The sequence below is a fragment of the Leptonychotes weddellii genome, chromosome 6, assembly GCF_054177405.1.
Source record: "Leptonychotes weddellii isolate Sample4059 chromosome 6, ASM5417740v2, whole genome shotgun sequence".
Lineage (NCBI taxonomy): Eukaryota > Metazoa > Chordata > Mammalia > Carnivora > Phocidae > Leptonychotes > Leptonychotes weddellii.
The window spans coordinates 115429294-115447046 of NC_138374.1; positions in this window are offsets into that span (position 1 = coordinate 115429294).

Consider the following 17753-nt stretch of genomic DNA (forward strand, 5'->3'; position numbering starts at 1 on the left):
TTTCCCCTCCCTTCCCCTCCCTTCCTTTCCCCTTCTCCTTCCCTTCCCTTCCTTTCCCCTTCTCCTTCCCTTTTCTTTTTTTTTTAAGTAATCAGTACGCCCAAGGTGGGGCTCAAGATCAGGAGTTGCACACTCTATACTGACTGAGCCAGCCAGGTGCCCCAGCACCAAATTTCTTATTTTAATTATCATTTAATATTTATGATCATGTTATCCTGGACAGAAAGTTCAGAGCAAAAACAACAAGTCCTTAGAAACAATGAATTTCTAGGTTACAGCTAAAATGTCTCCTGTCTCATTAACTCACTGTTCTTGCACCGTACTTACAATATTTGCTATGCTTTTGTATTAAATACTTAAATCAGACTTTATAAAAATCTTAAGACCAAGTCTTCAGATGCGTATTGCCATTTCCCCACAGTCCACCTCTGGAATATTGAAGGTCCGCAATCCTAGGCTTGAACAATGGATCACTGTCAGCCAGGCCAGCCTACAAACTGCCGTGAACTTTTCTAATAAGAGATGGAATCACTGCCAAGCATTTGAAATATGCAGTTGTGTTTTAATAATAATTTATGTATATTTAGGTGTATATAATGCTTTGTGGGACATTATTTTGTTTGTAAGAATTTATTTTTAAAGGTCAGGATCATTTGTAACATTTTCTGTAAAATGTCAGTTCAGTGCATTGTTGGCTCCTTTGAACAGTCATTGATGAGAAATTGGTGAATATTAGATCTTGGGTTCTATAGAACTATTGTATTATCTCTTGGTTCTCTTTAGAAAGGAGGAAATTTTTTTTTTTTTTTAAAGATTTTATTTATCCATTTGACAGAGAGAGACACAGAGAGAGAGGGAACACAAGCAGGGGGAGCGGGAGAGGGAGAAGCAGGCTTCCCGCCGAGCAGGGAGCCCGATGCGGGGCTCGATCCCAGGACCCCGGGATCATGACCTGAGCCCAAGGCAGACGCTTAACGACTGAGCCACCCAGGTGCCCCAAAAGGAAGAAATTTGTTAACCAGATATTTGGGTTTTTTTCCCACAGAGAGTCATGTGAACTTCTGAAAGTACATGCCTTAGATACTGTGAAGCCGTTGTTTTTCATTTACCGTAGTATCCACTTAAATTGTTGACTGGTGTCCTAAAGAATTTATTTTGGTGATTCTCTTCATTCATGAGTATATATGTATGCACATATACTCTCAAGACTGCCAGTGCCTTTGCTGAAAATGGCTATAGAATAGGAACTAGTTGTGTTTCAGATCTTCACTTCAGAGATAACCTGTAAGCTCTCCCCTGTGCCAAAAGCAAGATGTACAATGTTTACAAATGTCTGGAATTTTGCACTGCCATAGGGTATGCTGAGGTTACTTTGCTGGAATCTTCCAGATGGTGATTAGTGGAGTTGTGGTTCAGCATATGAGGAGAGATACTGAGGATCTAAAGCTAAACTGGAAACGAGTGAGGTAGTGGTTGAGGTGACTCCCTGACCTAATTTGGGGACAGTTTTTCCAGATTGCTTTGAGACGTCCTGTCTGTGGACAGCGCTTTCCTCGGTCACCATTGCTACCTTCTTCCTCTTATAGGAGCCACCGGATCTCTTCTCTCCTGTGGGAGAGTGTCCCCCAAGCATTCTGAGATCTTTTGGTAGAAGGAATGTGCAATCCCAAGGAACGCCATTATTGGTGAATGTGGCATTGTTAAAGAAAGTAGAATCTTAAAGATCCCTTGGGTTTACTGTGCCTCTCTCAGGGCCTTTCGAGTGACTGAAAATGTTGCCGATTGGTGTATCTGCAGACAGAGGTAGTTGATACTTGTTGGTAGCTTAGCTGGAGTCCCGGATGCTGTTGCTGCTGCGGATTGTTTTCCTTCACCCAGGATCCTTACTTAATGTCTTCCGGGAGCATGGGACAGCAAGTACGAGTCCTCATCTCTTGCGGTAGAATGGGTCGAGGATCTTAAAAAGGGTCAAACAGTGCTGTCAGAGCAATTCCTTTCCCAGAATAGTTGCTATAATTTGGCAAAAGCTTTCTTGAAAATTGACATTATCACTATGACACTGACCATTTATTAGAGCACGTAATGTCTTATCCCAAGGCTTTTTTTTTTTTTAACAGTAACTACTTTGATGTCATAAAGTTTCTCCTTCCTCTTCCCTTATTATTGCTCTTTTTTCCTCAGAGTTCACAGTGATCTACTTCTGGATATTGCTTTTATACCAAAGGCCTTTTGTATCACCCCGTGGGTGGTTGGAACTACAATATCTTTAGATAAGACTCCTCTTTTCCTGTCAGTCCTGGGGAATGTTTCTTTTGCAGGGGTAGGTGTTGGATTCTAGCAATAAGGAAGGGAAGCTGTGATACCAGAGCTACTGTCTAATAAAAAACAACTTGTAGTTCAGGCTTCCTTTGTGTCCGTGATGGGGGAGCAGGGAAATGAGCTCCCCTTTTACCCCAGCACTAAGAAACTGAGGCCAGCCTTCCCTCTTCTTACAAGAGGCCCTTTTCCCCCTGCAGTTTGCCTTGTTTTTCACTTCCTTTTAAAATCAAAACATCTCCTTTGGTTTTTTTCTTTCCTCCTTTTAAAAATAATAGAAAATGTTTTAAAAGGAGAATGAAATGTTTCTGGCCTCCTCAGTACTTGGCAAGGTAGAAGTTGTAAGCAGCTTCTGCATAGGACTCTGTCCCTTAGTCTACAGGTAGGCACTGTTAAGTGCCTTTTGGATAGAGATAAGGAGTGTAAGATCCTCCCGCCATCTGCAGTCCCAGTCATCACCTTTTTAAGCCTCATTTTTCTCATCTGTTAAATGAACACGCATACTACCCTTTCTACCTCATAGTTATGGAAGTTAAGGATCTGGAGCAGCTTAACCTATATATACATTGCCTTGAATGACATGTTGAAAATGGTTATACAGATCTCTGGGGTATATATTCAGAATACCTCATGTCCTGGAAGCTGAGCACAAGTTCCCCGTAGTGCCTGCCTAGCAGAGTGTATGTTGCTTCCTTGTACCTATGGGTGTAGGTACTTACACATATATACTTCATATAAGTAGCCTGTAACTTATATGTACCTTCTTGGTATGAAGCTCCTGACTAGAAAAGAGTTCTGTCTCTAGGTTGTGATAGAAGTGTGTGTAAATTTGGATAGTAGATACAACTGCTCTGCCGTGGTCTGGATGGACAAAAATTTTCTACTTGCACTTGAGTAGGTGGCCTAAAAGGATATACAGAAAACATGCAGTTTTCCAAATAACATATCTGCTCAGGTAAGCATAATCAACAGGAGTGTAGCAAATGTGGTTTCATAAAGTGGACAGAAAAAAGCAATGTCAAGTAACTTTTTGAATAGTGGCCAGCTCACTAAATGAGGAGACATTTTCATGTGTTATTGCCTAGTCCTTTTAAGCAATAAGTTAATGGCTCTGTTGTATCTTTCTGGGTTTTGCACTATGTAATGCTTTTAATACCTTTTGATTCTGTTGTGCTTTCTGGTGTATTAAATATTTTTCATTTTGCCATTTTTGTGGTGTCATTATTGGGGAAATTTGTGTATCGCAAAATCTCACTTTCTGTTTTTATATGTAATCTTTAGTCTGATTTGGGGACAAAGAGAATAGATTTTGCAAAAGAAGTTACGTACTTAAAATCAACAGTGACTTTTGATATTTTCCTCCATTCACCTATTAGAGTATTGTATTTCATTTTTAGGTTCCCAATCCTGAAGGGAACCTCGAGATTTCGCAGAGTATTTTTTAACCTTGAGCTAGTTAGTTAGGCCAACTGGAATTTCCCCAACTAGAGCCCTTGAGAATTAGACTGTATTGAACCTGCACATCTAGAGTGATTTAAGGCAAGCCTTCTCTCTAGGCACAAGTCTGTACCGAACTCTTCTGAGCCCACGGGGATATCATCTTGTCCACCTTCTTTGCTGCTGGAGAGATTGCAAATGGTGAGATGACAGATTTGCTTCTGTTGAGTTGACAGAGATGCTAGGTGCAGGGTTCTAGTTTGTGTTTTGAATTGGGGCTAGTTCACAAGGTACTGAGGGCCTGTCACAAAGTATACGTTAATCACTTATCTGCCTAACGTCTGCTGAGGTCTCTAGAAGTGGTTCTTAAATTGGGAGGTGGATGATAGCCCTCCCTGAAAAGCTCATGAACTTACCAGATCTCTTCCACAAAAACACAACATTGTACATTCACTCTGAGGAGCTTCATTGCAGCCACTGGTCTGTGCCCTCAGGTTCTGTTCTTTGGAAGGATATGGAAGACAAACTGCCCGCAAAGAGCTTGCTAGCCCACATTTTCAAAAGGTCATGTCCTTACAGCTAAGACTGTTCGGGTGAGTGAAACATCTGGTCATTTGTCCCGAGCTCAGGGCCACTGCAAAGCAGGTGCAGACTGGTGCACACCGCACGACTTTGGGGGGCACACTTCATAGGCTGTCTTATCTAGGGATACGCAGTATATACCTGTATGAGGAGCTCCTGGGGGCGGGGTGGGCTGACATGGAAATATCAGGGATAGCATTTTAAAAATGAAAACAAGTAAGAGGAACATTAGAACCAAGGATGAAGTGAGTTTCTGTGTCCACACAACCCTTTCCACGTTTTGTGACCTCTTTAAGGTATTTTGTAACAAATCCAACTGCATAACATGTTTTGTTTTCTGGGTTTTCCATCCTACTCATCTTGAGTCCTGGTGCTGCAGATGAATGTAGTCTTGAGGCCAGACGAAGACGAGCTGAAACTAGTAAATGATTTAAACTGTCATTGGCAGACAAATGCTTGTTCGCCAGAATTCACACAAATCCGTCCTCTACAGGTATTTTAAAGATGAGTGCTATTAGATTTCAGGTCATTACAGGATTGGGGATACGAGGATCATCTCACCTACATCCCTTCCCAGCTCGAAACTCATTTGCTTTCTTTCCTCTTCAAAATAAGGTTTGGGAGTTCAATTCAGTATAGCTTATGACTTCTTTGGTGTTCATATGAGCCAGATCCTGCTTGGCACTGGGAATAGCACAGTGAATTAGGAAGCTCCCTCAAGTTGCCTACAATCCAGCAATGGCCTTCAGGACATCTGGCAGTTTCCACACGGGCCGAGGAAACCGTGAGAGCAAGGTGTGTTTGCGAACGTTCCGTTGTTCTGTGTGGCTGGAGCAGGAGGTGTGGCCAGAGAAGCGGGGAGAAAAGGCGCTGGAGGGCTGGAGGGCTGGAGGGGCTGGCTCATGAAGCTGTGCTGTGCCACGCCAGGGAGTCTGAGCCTTATCCTGAAGGCAGAGGACAGCCATGAGAGGACTTGAAGCAGGTGTGTGGCATGGTCTCATTTGCATTTTTGGGAGATTCTGGCTGCATCGTTAGACGAGCCTGGATGCTGGCCAGACTAGAAGCAGGGATAACAGGTTGTGGCAGCAATCTGGCCTAGAAACGATGATACTCCTAAGGTGATGGCAGTGGGCCTGGAGAAAATAACAGTAGGTAACATTGACTAAACACTTAGTAGGTGCTGACCCATGGGGTATTTAAAGCTTAGGGGAACGAAATAACCTGTCCAAAGGAATTAAGAGTCACAGAATCAGTCACTGGTTAAAACTACTGTGTCTGAGACAAAAGCCCAAAAGAAGTGCATGGATTTGAGGGAACCCCAGACGGAAGGGACAAGGGATGCCCTTCCCGAATGAGTCACTGCGGGTGTGAGGGAAGGGGAGGAGTCAGGGATGGCTCCGGCGGATGGCGGATGGCCGTGCCGTTCACTGAGATAAAAATTACGGGCAAACGGGTAGGTTTGTGAGGGTGGTGGTGGTGAGGTAGGAAAAAATGATGAGTTTTGTTTTGGATGTGTTGACTTGGCGCATATGAGAAGATCCACATGGAAATAGAGAGGCCTGCACTGTAAATATCCTGTATCTTATACTTCGTAGGTCCCGGGGTACTGTGGTGAAGAGGAGGAACGTGGTCCTCGCTCTCATGGCTTAGGGAAACTGGCCAGTTCAACACATAGTGTTGGTGTGGTGCCTGTTCTGTGAGGAGCACATGTGTTGCTGTGGGAGACAGAGAAGAGGCGCCGGTCTAGTCAAGGGTCGAGGAACAGCCTCCTTGAAGAGACGAGAAGCTGAGAGCTCAAGGAAGAATGGGAGTTGGGAGAGGGGGGAGCAGGGGTGCAAGGGCCTTTAGGTGAGGAGCCCATATGGCATCTGGGAGACTGGAAAGTTCGGTGTAGTTGAAAGCAGGGAAGGAGAGAGTGGAATCTGAGGGAGGAGGCAGTTGGGGTAAGAGTTTGAAGAGAGTGGAGAAGGTCTGAAGTGGGAACTCTGGGGAATAGGAGAGAACGGACCAGGGAAACCTGCGAGGCCATGGCCCGACAGCCCCCGTCCCTGGCCCGGGGCTCCTCAGCCTCAGCACTATTGACATTTGGGCCTGGGAAATTTTCCGTTGTGTGTGTTGGGGGAGGGGAGTGTCCTGTGCATTGTGGCATCCCTGACCTCTACTCAAGATGACAGAAATATCTGCAGACGCTGCCAAATGTCACTTAAGGAGAGAATCCCCTCTGGCTGAGAACCAATAGTTCCAGCCGCTGAGATGTTTTGGGAGAAAAATCATACAACCTGCTGATTGCTGTTACTACGCATTCATGTCCCCAACCTGGGCTCTCGGTTCTACCTGGTTCTCCTGTTGTTCCCCTGATAGTTGAAGTGATGGTTCTAACCTAGAGGAGAGGAAGAAGAAAGTGAAGACAGGTTTATTTAGCTTCTCTAAGCCGCAAATATGTCATGGGATAATAGAGGTTAAGTCAGCACCTACGAAGTGTTCAATAAAGGTTATCTATCATCGTTATTTCTGGGAGAGGGCTGATAGGAAATGGGAAGCCTGAATGAAATTGAAAGAATGGTATGGTAGGAGTGGACTGAGAGCAGAAAGGACAGGCTGCTGTGTTCTGAGATGGATTGATGTTCTAACAAAGACTTCAAAGATTGGGGTAGATTGAATTGTCAAAACATCTGCCACTTCTCTCTACCACACTTTGGAGAGGATTATCCTCTCTGCCCCAATGACACCAGGCTTGTCGATGAAATGTGAGGGGGAATGAAGTGTACTACTTCTTTTTTTTTTTTTTTTGAGAAGGGGGGCAGGGGCAGAGGGAGAAGGAGAGAGAAGCTTAAGCAGGATCCATGCCCAGTGCGGAGCCCAATGCGGGACTCGATCTCACAACCCTGAGATCATGACTTGAGCTGAAATAAGAGACGCTTCACCGACTGAGCCACCCAGGCTCCCCGAGTGTACTAGTTCTGAGCAGAGGTTTAGGGACCATTACGGGGGTGAGTCGTGCTCCTTTCCCTCAGCATGAGGCTACTGCGCCCCAGAATGGGGGCTGCTCCTTCAGTCTGGCTCCAGGATTGACAGGAGCAGGGAGCAGAGCTACAGCTGTCCTGCAGTGGGCAGAGAAACAAACATTTTATAGGAAGCCCCTGAGATTTGGGGGTGTGTTACCACACTGACTTAGTTTGAGCTGACTGGTGCAAAGGGGGAACCGTCCCAGGTGAGGGTAAGTCCCCAGATGGCATAGAGTGAGCGGTTCAGGTGTCATGGACGGGAACTTTCTTGATGTTGGGGTGGTCAATGAGGGAGGGTCCTGTGAGGCTGGGGTGTTGGATGGGTCTTTCATATGACATTGATATCACCCAGGCTGATGGCAGTGTTGTAGGAACCCAAAGTCTATAGTGAATGAGCGAAATATCTGGAAGGTAAGCAGATGACACAATAAAGGAGGGGTCTGAGTCTCAAAAGAGCAGAGATTTCTGTGTGGAGGGATAATGGTCTGGGTACTGTATAGGGGAGGCCCATCTCCTATACTGAAGGTACATGGGGCCGGGGAAAATGACCACAAGGTTTCTTTTTTAAAGATTTATTTTTATTTATTTGACAGAGCAAGCAAATGCACAAGCAGGGGGAGTGGCAGAGGGAGAAGCAGGCTCCCTGCTAAGCAGGGAACTCTGTGTGGGACTCGATCCCAGGACTCTGGGATCATGACCTGAGCTGAAGGCATCTAGACGTGTAACCAACTGAGCCACCCAGGCGTCCCTGACCACAGGATTCTTTGGGGTAAAGCCAGGTGTCTTTTAAGGCAAAGAAACAGGAAAATGAAGTTTGTGGGTACAGGCAGGGGGATGTTTACCATGAAATGATTCATACAGTAGTAGTTCACAACTTGTTTGGGGTTAAGAGGTGGCTTCTCTGGACTCCCTCTCTGAGAAAGGATATATGTGTAAAATTTTATATGCAAACCCAAGGAAGTTTTAGACCCCCTAAAACTTCCTCCGGATCCTAGGTTAAGAACCCTGTTCTAGAACAGTAGCTGTCAGACCTCAGCAAGCACAGACCTGAAAGGCTTTGCCAGCAGATTGCTGGGCCCCATCTCCGCAGGTTCCATTCAGTAGGTCCACATTTCTGTCAGGTTCCCAGGTGATGCTGGTGTTGCTGGTTTAGGAACCATGTTCTGAGAATCACTGCTATAGTTTTAAACTATGATTGAAATTTTGGGGAGGGAGAGGAAGAGTGGGGAATTGTGAAGGATAGGTTTTTGTCCTACTGGACTTCTAGATCTCAAGCAGATACTCAAATGTTTCTGCCACACACGCAAAGCTTCGTGGGTAGAGAAAAGAAGGGAGAAAGGAGCAAGGACTCCTTTCAGGTTTAGGGCCAGGTGTGCAAAAAAATCTCCTTTAGGTTAACATGTCTTTAGAGATAATTTTCTTCAACACACAGAGGGGAAGTGATATCAATCACCGCCTGACTGATGAACGCATGCGGTCTGGGGAACCCCATCTTGCCTCCTCGCATTCTGGCACTTTTTTTTAAAGATTTTATTTATTTTATTTCAGAGAGAGAGAGTGAGAGAGAGAGAGAGCACGAGACGGGGGGGAGTGGGAAAGGGAGAAGCAGACTCCCCGCTGAGCAGGGAGCCCGATGCGGGGCTCGATCCCAGGACTCTGGGATCATGACCTGAGCCAAAGGCAGACGCTTAACGACTGAGCCCCCCAGGCACCCCGCATTCTGGGACTCTTTCCCCTTCATCATTAACCTTTAAAAGAATCACTAGTGGGAAATAAAACCATGCATTTGGTCAAGTTAAAGAAACGTGAAACTTCGCTAGTGCCCTAAATTGGGACATTTTAACTCAAAAACTCCAGCTTTATACTGCTCAAAACTGGGTAAAGTTGCTACCTAAATAAGGGTTACAGATTTTGGTGAAACTTGCATCTGCTTTCTTCTTTCTCCCTGTGTGTGTGTGTGTGTGTGTGTGTGTGTGTGTGTGAGAGAGAGAGAGAGAGAGAGAGAGACTTGTAACCATCAAGAGTTCTGGAATCCTTGGCACTGAATCAGAATTGCCCATTAGCTACTTGCTGGGTGACCTCAGGCAGTTCACTTAATGTCTCTAAGCCTCAGCTCACTGATCTGGAAAGCAGAGCATGATGGACAGATGAGCTAATGCATGTGAGGTGCACAGCACGGGACATGGCCTCTTCCTTTTGCTTGCAGCTTCCTCAATCACAGGTGCCCAAACACCTCTGGCCTCTAACCCGCAGATGTAACCTATGTTGTCCACCAGAGGGCACCAGTAACCTGTAAATCTAAGAGGAAGGTTGCTTTGCCCTTAAAACAGTTGATTCGCCCTGAGGATAGACCCCTAGGTTCAAGTCTTTATTTAAATATTCTTACTGCTGGCGCTTGAAAGAATCATTTGTAAGATTCCTCTAAAATCCAGGAGGGAAATCTGGAGTAAGAGGTTCAGAGTAAATGGAGCTCTTACTCCACATCAGCCGTCAAGAGAATTATATTTCCGTTTTTTTATTTTGTCCATTTCCACCATCCATTCTGTGTCTCTTCAGACTGTCTGTAACCTAGTTACAAATTATTCTCTCAGTAATAAGCTATTGCAGTTCCTTTCTTCCTGGCTTATTCCAATGAACTGAACTGCTGTTTTTTCCCTTTGATGTGCAGCCTCCCCCCGATCCCCCCCACCATGGCCTTGCTTCCAGTGGCGGGTGGTGGGTGGGATCTATTTCTGAGCCTCTGCCTTACTGCTGAGCCTCAGCTATTTCCCTGAATCCCTTTGGGGTGAGAGCCTAGTGATGGGCAGGTACCCATCACAAGAGGCTGTGTTCTGCGGAAAAATAGCTCTTTCTCCTTCTGAGAAGGGGAACAGCTGGGAAAAGCTGAGGCCACCAGTCACTAGAGCCTCCCTCAAAAGGTCACGGATTTTAGGGGAGCAGTGATATCCAGGTGTACTCTACCTGTCAACTTTGTTCTTTGATTTGATGGAAGCCTCAGGTCAGCTTCCAGCTGTGGACATGGGAATGCCGGCCCAGACCAGGAAAGCCTGAAAGAAAATCAAAAGGGTATGTCATGCATCATTTTAGGCACAGAGAACCATAAAGTATTTGGGGTGGGTGGTGAGGACTCCCAGGAATCTAGCGCAGCCCCTCCTTGTTGAGAGAGGAGAAGCAACAGGACCAGCGTCACCTGTTTGGTTACTGGAAGACTCACTGTTCTCGCAGGACTAGAACTTAGTTCTCTTAGTTCCTGCCCCACCATCCCCTTTTCTAAATCAGTTGTCATCGCTGACGTTCACCGCATACCTAGTATGTGTCTGGTATCTGTTTGGTTTTATCTCGAGTCATCTCCACAACGATCCTGTGTGAGAAGTGTCATGTTACGTGAATGAAGTAGACTACCCCCGTTTTACAGAAGCTTAGAGAAGCTAAATGAAAGAGAGGAAAAAATTAGCCAGTGTTCCATTTTAATCAGTGTTTGCAGTGTTCTGCAAGGACAAATTTTGTTTTGTTTTGTTTTATGGACTATCCCTTGCCTAGTGGGATATTTAGCATCTCTGGCCCCCAAGCACTAAGTGCCCCAGTCATTAAGGCACTAATTATACCTTCCAGAAACCCCAGAAGGCACCATAGAGGTGGTCCTGCCACTGGTTGGAACCACTGCCTTAAATGCGTGGCCACAGGAAAAGGAGGATTAAACAAAATTGCTCTGCTGCTCTGGTTATTTTTATATTAATGAAGGTCACTAGATGAAGATAACAGGACAAGAGGAAGGAAATCTCTGGGGGTGAGCATAACTCCACAAGGGAAGAGGCTGAATTATAAAGGAAGGGAATGAGCACTAGACCAAGGAGATCTTCCTTTACTGTGACTGTGAAAACCTGGAGTGTGCACAGTCTGGCCTCACAAGCTTGTCCCTGTAGAGACTGGTCGTATCTTGTAGACAAGGAAGGCGGCTGGGTCAGGGGACGGTAGGGAGAGCTGGGGCTGGAATAGTCTGGAGAGCGGTGCCTCAATAAAGGGTGTTTTCCTGTGGTCACGTGGGGTCCTTGTTGCTGGCCTTTCTGATATTTCCAGAGAATCCACCACGCCAGATTTGTGTGGGAAATTTCTCCATTGTAAATATTGGATTTAAAAAGTACTTTTAACCTTAGTTAGGCCAAGAAAAAGAACTCCTGCAGGTGCATTGGGGTGGTCTGTGACCTGTGGGTCAGGTCATCTCGGAGGGGCCATTCCCATCTAAGGTGCCATGGCGTGCGCCCACCGTGCTGGGTGACAGAAGAGACGCAGGTGTCTGCGTCCACCAGGAGGCATTTCCTCCCCATCCCAGCTGCAGACAGCAAGCCAGGCTGGGCAAGGACTAGTGAGCATTCCCTGGGGCACAAGCGAGCTGAAGGGGGCGATTCCTGTGCAATCTTTGGTCCCTCTGGATCTGGGATTCTGGGATTCTAGGGTCGTTTCCTTGAAGGCAGAGCTGGGGACGTGAAAATTCTAGAGCCTGGCCAATGTCTATAGTGTGACTAGCTCAGGCCCTGGCAACGGTTTCTTCGCTGGGTCCTGTGGTTGCCCCTGACGGGTAGGAGCCGGGGGGGGGGGGGGGCGGGGAAGAGATGTCGCCGCCGGGGTCCCTGCTCCCTAGAGGCCCTTTGTCTTGGTTCCCAGTACCTGCAGTTTGCAAATGCAAGCTGCTCTGATTCCCTCTCAGTCAGTGGGTCCCTGACACCAACCGTAGAGCTAAACAACCAATTTTCCAACCCAGCTGTTCTGCTACAGAGTTTAAGTTTAAATGCACTTTTCTTGAAAAACCATCGAGAGCTGTCTCCTTCCCTCTGCTCATTTTCTTTCCCGTTAATCCGGCAGAAAGCAGGTACTCAGGATAGCAGTCCTTAACACACAGGATACTGGTGCCCAGAGAGCCTCCGTCGCACCCACTCCACCTTCCCCTTTAGGGCCACGATGGGCTGTCCATCTCGTTGGAACCGAAATGCCCAACTCCAGCTCCCGTACTCTCCCTGCTCTTTGGGGAGGGGTCTTGCTCTCGGGCCCGGGCAGCACTGTGCCTTTAAAAGCAGCGCCTTCGCAGCAGTGGGATAGTCAGATGTGGGGGAGGCTCTGCCAACCACACTCCTCCTATGGAGTAGTTGAAAGGCCAGGCTGCAGATGTTAAAATCGAACATGCTAGGGAGTGTCTGTTCCACTTCTCCAGATCTAATCAGGCTCGAGTCTGTAACCCCTCTTTTTCTGGGCTTTGCTGCTTACATCCCTACATCCGGGGACTGGGGCAGGCTCTCGTGGTCCCAAGCCCTGTTCCTTGTCCTTCTGGCCCACGTGCCAGCATAGACCAGGTTTTAATGGGCTTCAGAATCTTCCGTGCTACCGACAAGGAGGATGGTGTAGGTAAAGGCTGTTGACAAGCCATGCAGCACAACGCACAGAATGAATTTGGAGGCCGGCCTCAGAGAGGGTGATTTTCCGGCTCTACTGTCTCAGCCTCCCTCTGGCATCCCAAGGAGTCCATCCATAAGTCTCATTTTCTTCTCCCTTCCCGCTTCAGCCTCATATCTGGAGGCCCTGTCCAGGTTGGCTGCCCATCCTCCACCAGGACCAGCAGAACTCTGATTGGCTAGGGGACATGGGCGTGGTGCACAGGACTTACCCTTCAGCCACTTTACCTGGAACAACAGTTCAGAATTGTGAGCAGGATGGGTGTTTCTAGACTTTTGGCTATCACAGATGAATAAAATAAAAAATAAAAAAGCACAGAACAACAAAAACCGTATCTATGTTTATAAGATGGGGACTGAACACAGGGGTGCCAGCCTTGATCTCCTTAAACAAGTACATTTTAAAAACAACTAGTAGGGATGCCTGGATGGCTCTGTTGGTTAAGGTCATGATCCCAGGGTCCTGGGATCGAGTCCCTCATTGGGCTCCTTGCTCAGCGGGGAGCCTGCTTCTCCCTCTGCCTCAGCCTCCCACCCCCCTGCTTGTGCTCACTCTCTCTGCAAATAAATAAAATCTTAAACAACAACAACTAGTAGCAGTAGTAGTATCTATGACCACCATGTTTTCAGGAAGGACGTTTGAATGCCATAAATATATGAAGGATGTAATCTCCAATAAAGGGCAGTCTTTGAAGGACATCCTAGAACTCCACGGAGAGAGTTAACTCATTCTTATCTTTCTGACGTCATCCCGGACGTGACGTCATTGTCTGGACTTCCTCCGCCCTCACAAGGGACTGGCACTGGATGGAATTGCTGTGCCCGCCTTCGTCTTTTCTGCTTTGTCCTAAGAGGAAGAGAATTGTCATGTTAGGAAAAGTTGTGAAAGACTTTGAAATGGGCAGAAAAGATTATTATTGGCTGTCCTGTCTAGTCTCCCTCTGGATTATCTTTGCCTTCCTTTGTCTTTGAGCAAAACTGTGGAAAACGGATAAGAATGCAAATGATTTTGCCCATAGAGATACAAATTGTATCCAGCGGAAGTGCAACTGATTATTGCCCTGCAGATATTGACCAGTTTGCCTCTATTCAGTGAATTAAGTGCAGCCTTCCTGATGGCTTGTTTATGTGTCTGTCTGGATTCTCTGAGCATTTGTGACATCTTACTAGGTCCCTCATTAGTTGCTGAGGGGGATGAAATCATTGACATGTGTTACTTTTACATTTGCCCAAGGGTCTTGATTGACCTTTAAAACAGTTGTCCATTGCCACTAACCTCCTCAGTTGCAGGGGTGGAATGAGGTCATGGGTAAGCCTACACCTTGCCGTCCACAGCTGGGACAATTCATGCTTCCTCCTGGTTTCGGAGCCGCAGGGCACCCTATGTTTTCACAAACAAAATAAACAAAATCTTTTGCTTAAAATGTTCACATTACAGGGCGCCTGGATGGCTCAGTCGGTTGGGCGTCTGCCTTTGGCTCAGGTCATGATCCTGGGCTCCTGGGATCGGGTCCCACATTGGGCTCCCTGATCAGTAGGGAGTCTGCTTCTCCCTCTCCCTTTGCCCCGCCCCACTGCTCGTGTTCGCATGTGCTCTCTCTTTCTCTCTCAAATAAATAAAGAAAATCTTTAAAATAAATAAATAAACTTTTCACATTACAGTGTTAGTGACCTTGACTTCCCAAGGATTTTCACATGTCCAAAGAGGACCCTGGGTGGGGGTGGGGAGAAAATAATGCTTTACCTGGAGGAATGGCTGTAATGATAAAGAAATGTAAAGAAAATAATCCTTTACCCAGAGGGATGGGTGAACAGGTGCTGTGGATATTCAGGGCCAGGTGCCTTTAAAATCACCTGCCCTGCTAGGGTTCAGCTGCTGAGGACAGTTTGATTTCCCTCCCCTCACCTTTCCCATGTTTGAAGCACTAGGCTCACCATGCTAAGGAGGGCAGTTTCAACCTTGTAACCAGGATCTTAAAATATATGTGTATTAAATCCTCTCCTCACCCCTGTGAGGTGGATGTGTTTATTCCTGCTCTTGATGGAGAGCTAGGAGAGGTTAAATGACTTGCCCAAGGTCATGCCGGGATTTAAATCTAGGGTCTGAATCCAGAGCTATGGATTTGGGCCATGGAATGGTCTGTCTTGTCAAGATGCTTTTCCCTCCCCCAAACCCATCAACACTGCTGAAATCCACTGCTAAGTGTTACACGTGTGTCAAGACATTGCTCCCGTTAAAATGGAAACGACCGAGAAGGCATTGCACACTTGCAAGGAAAATAATGTCAGAAACAAACTGATCCAAGGGTCAGGGCCTACCCAGAGAAGGGCAGGGGCAGGTAAGCTGGGAGCTCTGTCCAGAAGAGGCCTCTGGGTTCAGTGGGGATTGAAGCGGGCCAGGGGTGGGGTGGCGGGGGTAGATTTGACAGGAGAAGGAAGAAGCCAGGGAGGGTCAGACAAGTAGGTTGGTGGGAGAGTGGTGAGCACTTATTCCCTCTCTCCTTGGACCCTGGTAACTAGGGAAGATACAGGGCATAGGAAGAGAAGCAGGCAGGCCTCAGGAGCTGGCCAAACCCAGTAAATGCTTTCCTGAAGGTTAACCAGCCAAAGCGCCTCCTCTGCAGTGTGTTGGGCCAAGGAGACTCAGTGGCCCCGGGCAGGTGTGGCAGGGCACAAGGACGCTGGCCTGGCCCCTGATGCTATGGATCAAGGACAATGAGTCAGGCCAGTAGAGCATCTCTGCCCAGCTGGAATACAGGAGGCTTGGGAACATGGAAGTCAGGTAAGTGGGTGTCTTGGTGGTGGATGGGAGTTCCCCCGGCAAGGGTGACCTTTCCCTCCGCTGAGTCCAGCTGGACAGACCCAGTGGCTACGGGGCCCCTTGTTATCCACTGATTGCTTTGTGATTAATGCACAAGTCACGTATTCCCACCTCCTGTCCCTGCTCTATGCTCCCCCAGCTCCCATGGTGGACCCTTCTGCACTTAGGTAATTTACTCAGAAATTATCGTCCCTAGAATGTCTCAGCGTGCTTGGTGTGCAGGTGGTGACCAGGGTCTGTGTGTGATTCCCCTGCAGAATTCGAAACCAAGGAGAGACAGACCAGTCACCGCACTAGGGAGAGACTTGCGTATCTGCAGCAAGTAAAGCAGGGCCCAGCCGAGGCCAGAATCTATCCAGCAGGCATGGCCCCTTTTTCCCTGCCCAGTTTTGGTCTCAGCAAGAAAGTCATGAATATCTGCATGGCAGTCATTCGCTGGGGCTGCCTGTGGGGTCCCAAGGCAGCTCCACATAGGAAAGCAGCCTAACCCCGATTTGTCTGGGACCCAGAGAACTGCAGAGGGAGGAGGGGGGAGCCCACCCTCCAGTCCCAGCACCAGACCAAGTAGGCCCTCCTCTACCAAACAGAGAAAGCGAATGGTCCCAAATGGACAATCTCACTTCTTTTCAAACATCGTTTTCACCTTGGCCTGGGGCCCTAAAACAAAGACTGCAGGTAAGCTAGGTTGAATGCTGATCTGGCTGCACGGATTTTATGACCTCCCAGAACAGGAAAGACAGAATCACAAGCTGTTAACAGTCATTCCTTCAGCAAATATTGACCGAGTACCAGACAGGAGAGAGGGATTGTTTGTGCCGGTTCACACGTTCATAATGCTGTGTGCCGTTCACTCTTCGATGCTGTGGCCGAATGTAGGTCCTTAGCCCCTGCCCCGCCCCATCCTCCTCTTGCCTCCTTTAGGGGGTGTGATCTTTGATTGATCTTTTTCCCCTTTGTGCTCCCACCCCTGCCAGTTTAACAGTCTGAGTTTCCTCTGAATCTCCACAGTGAACAGGCTTAGAAGACAGAGCACCTCTCCTGCATATCTATCTACCCAACCGCCATATTGGACGTGGCTATGGGGGTTGGGGGATGAGGTGGCCTGGTGACCGGGCCAAGCCTCTATCAGACAGTGAGTGGCTTCCTCCCCCGGCTCCTGCATGTGAACTTGAGCAAGCCATTGAAACTTCCCGGGCTTCTGCAGCTCTAACGTATGAGGTGAGGTGGTCTGTGACTGCCCTTCCCAACCTAGCACCGAAGGAGCAGCCGCAGGACAGATGGGATGGAGAGGAGACCCAGTGAGCAGAGGCCCAGCTCATCTCCCCCTGAGATGCTCAGGTCAGAGGGCTCCCATCCCCCCAGCAAAGAGTCCAGCTGCGAGTAGCTTCTGGCTATTTACCTTGGCATCTGTGAGGTTGGGGCACGGGTACAGGGAGGAGAAGGGAGACTGGAGAGGATACATGTCAGAGCGAGTTGGGTGCGGGGGAGCCTCTGGGTCAATACACTTCGTAGATATGGGCAAAGCTGCTATGAATACAGCCTCTTCCTTCTCTCCAGCCAGCGGCTGTGCTGACCACAAGGGGCAGATGGACAGGGGGCAGATCTGCTCGGGAAGCAGGGGACAGAGGGGAGGGGGCGGGGCAGAGAGCAGTGCTAGCAGCCAGATATCTGTGGGGTCTGTGTCCTGTGAAAGACAAGGAGGCCCTGGCTTGAGATTTGGCCTTAACCCCCTCTGCTGAGTGCCTGGGAGCCCCTGAGAATCGGGGAGAAGGGGTCTTGGAGACCTCAAGGACAACTGCTTCATTCCACAAGGAGGAAGGGCAAACCAGGAGAGGGAGAAGGCCATGCTCAAGGTCCCAGAGCTCCTGGACTGCAGGGCTGAGAGCTAATCTATTCACTGAGGGTTTTAGACATTTCTGATCATCCCCCAGAAGTGTCTCCCCCAGTCCTAAGCAATACGTGAATAAGGTAGGATGGCTCTGGGTGTGACTCCTGATGGCAGGGGCCCTCAGCCCTTGACATCAAGCCTATTGGATGGTAACTCTAGGCAGCAGAGGCAAAAGTAGACTTGGTCTGGGCTCCGCCTCTGGTTCCCTAGGTGACCTTGGCCCAGTCTTTTCCCTTCTCTGGGCCTGGTTTCCACATCTA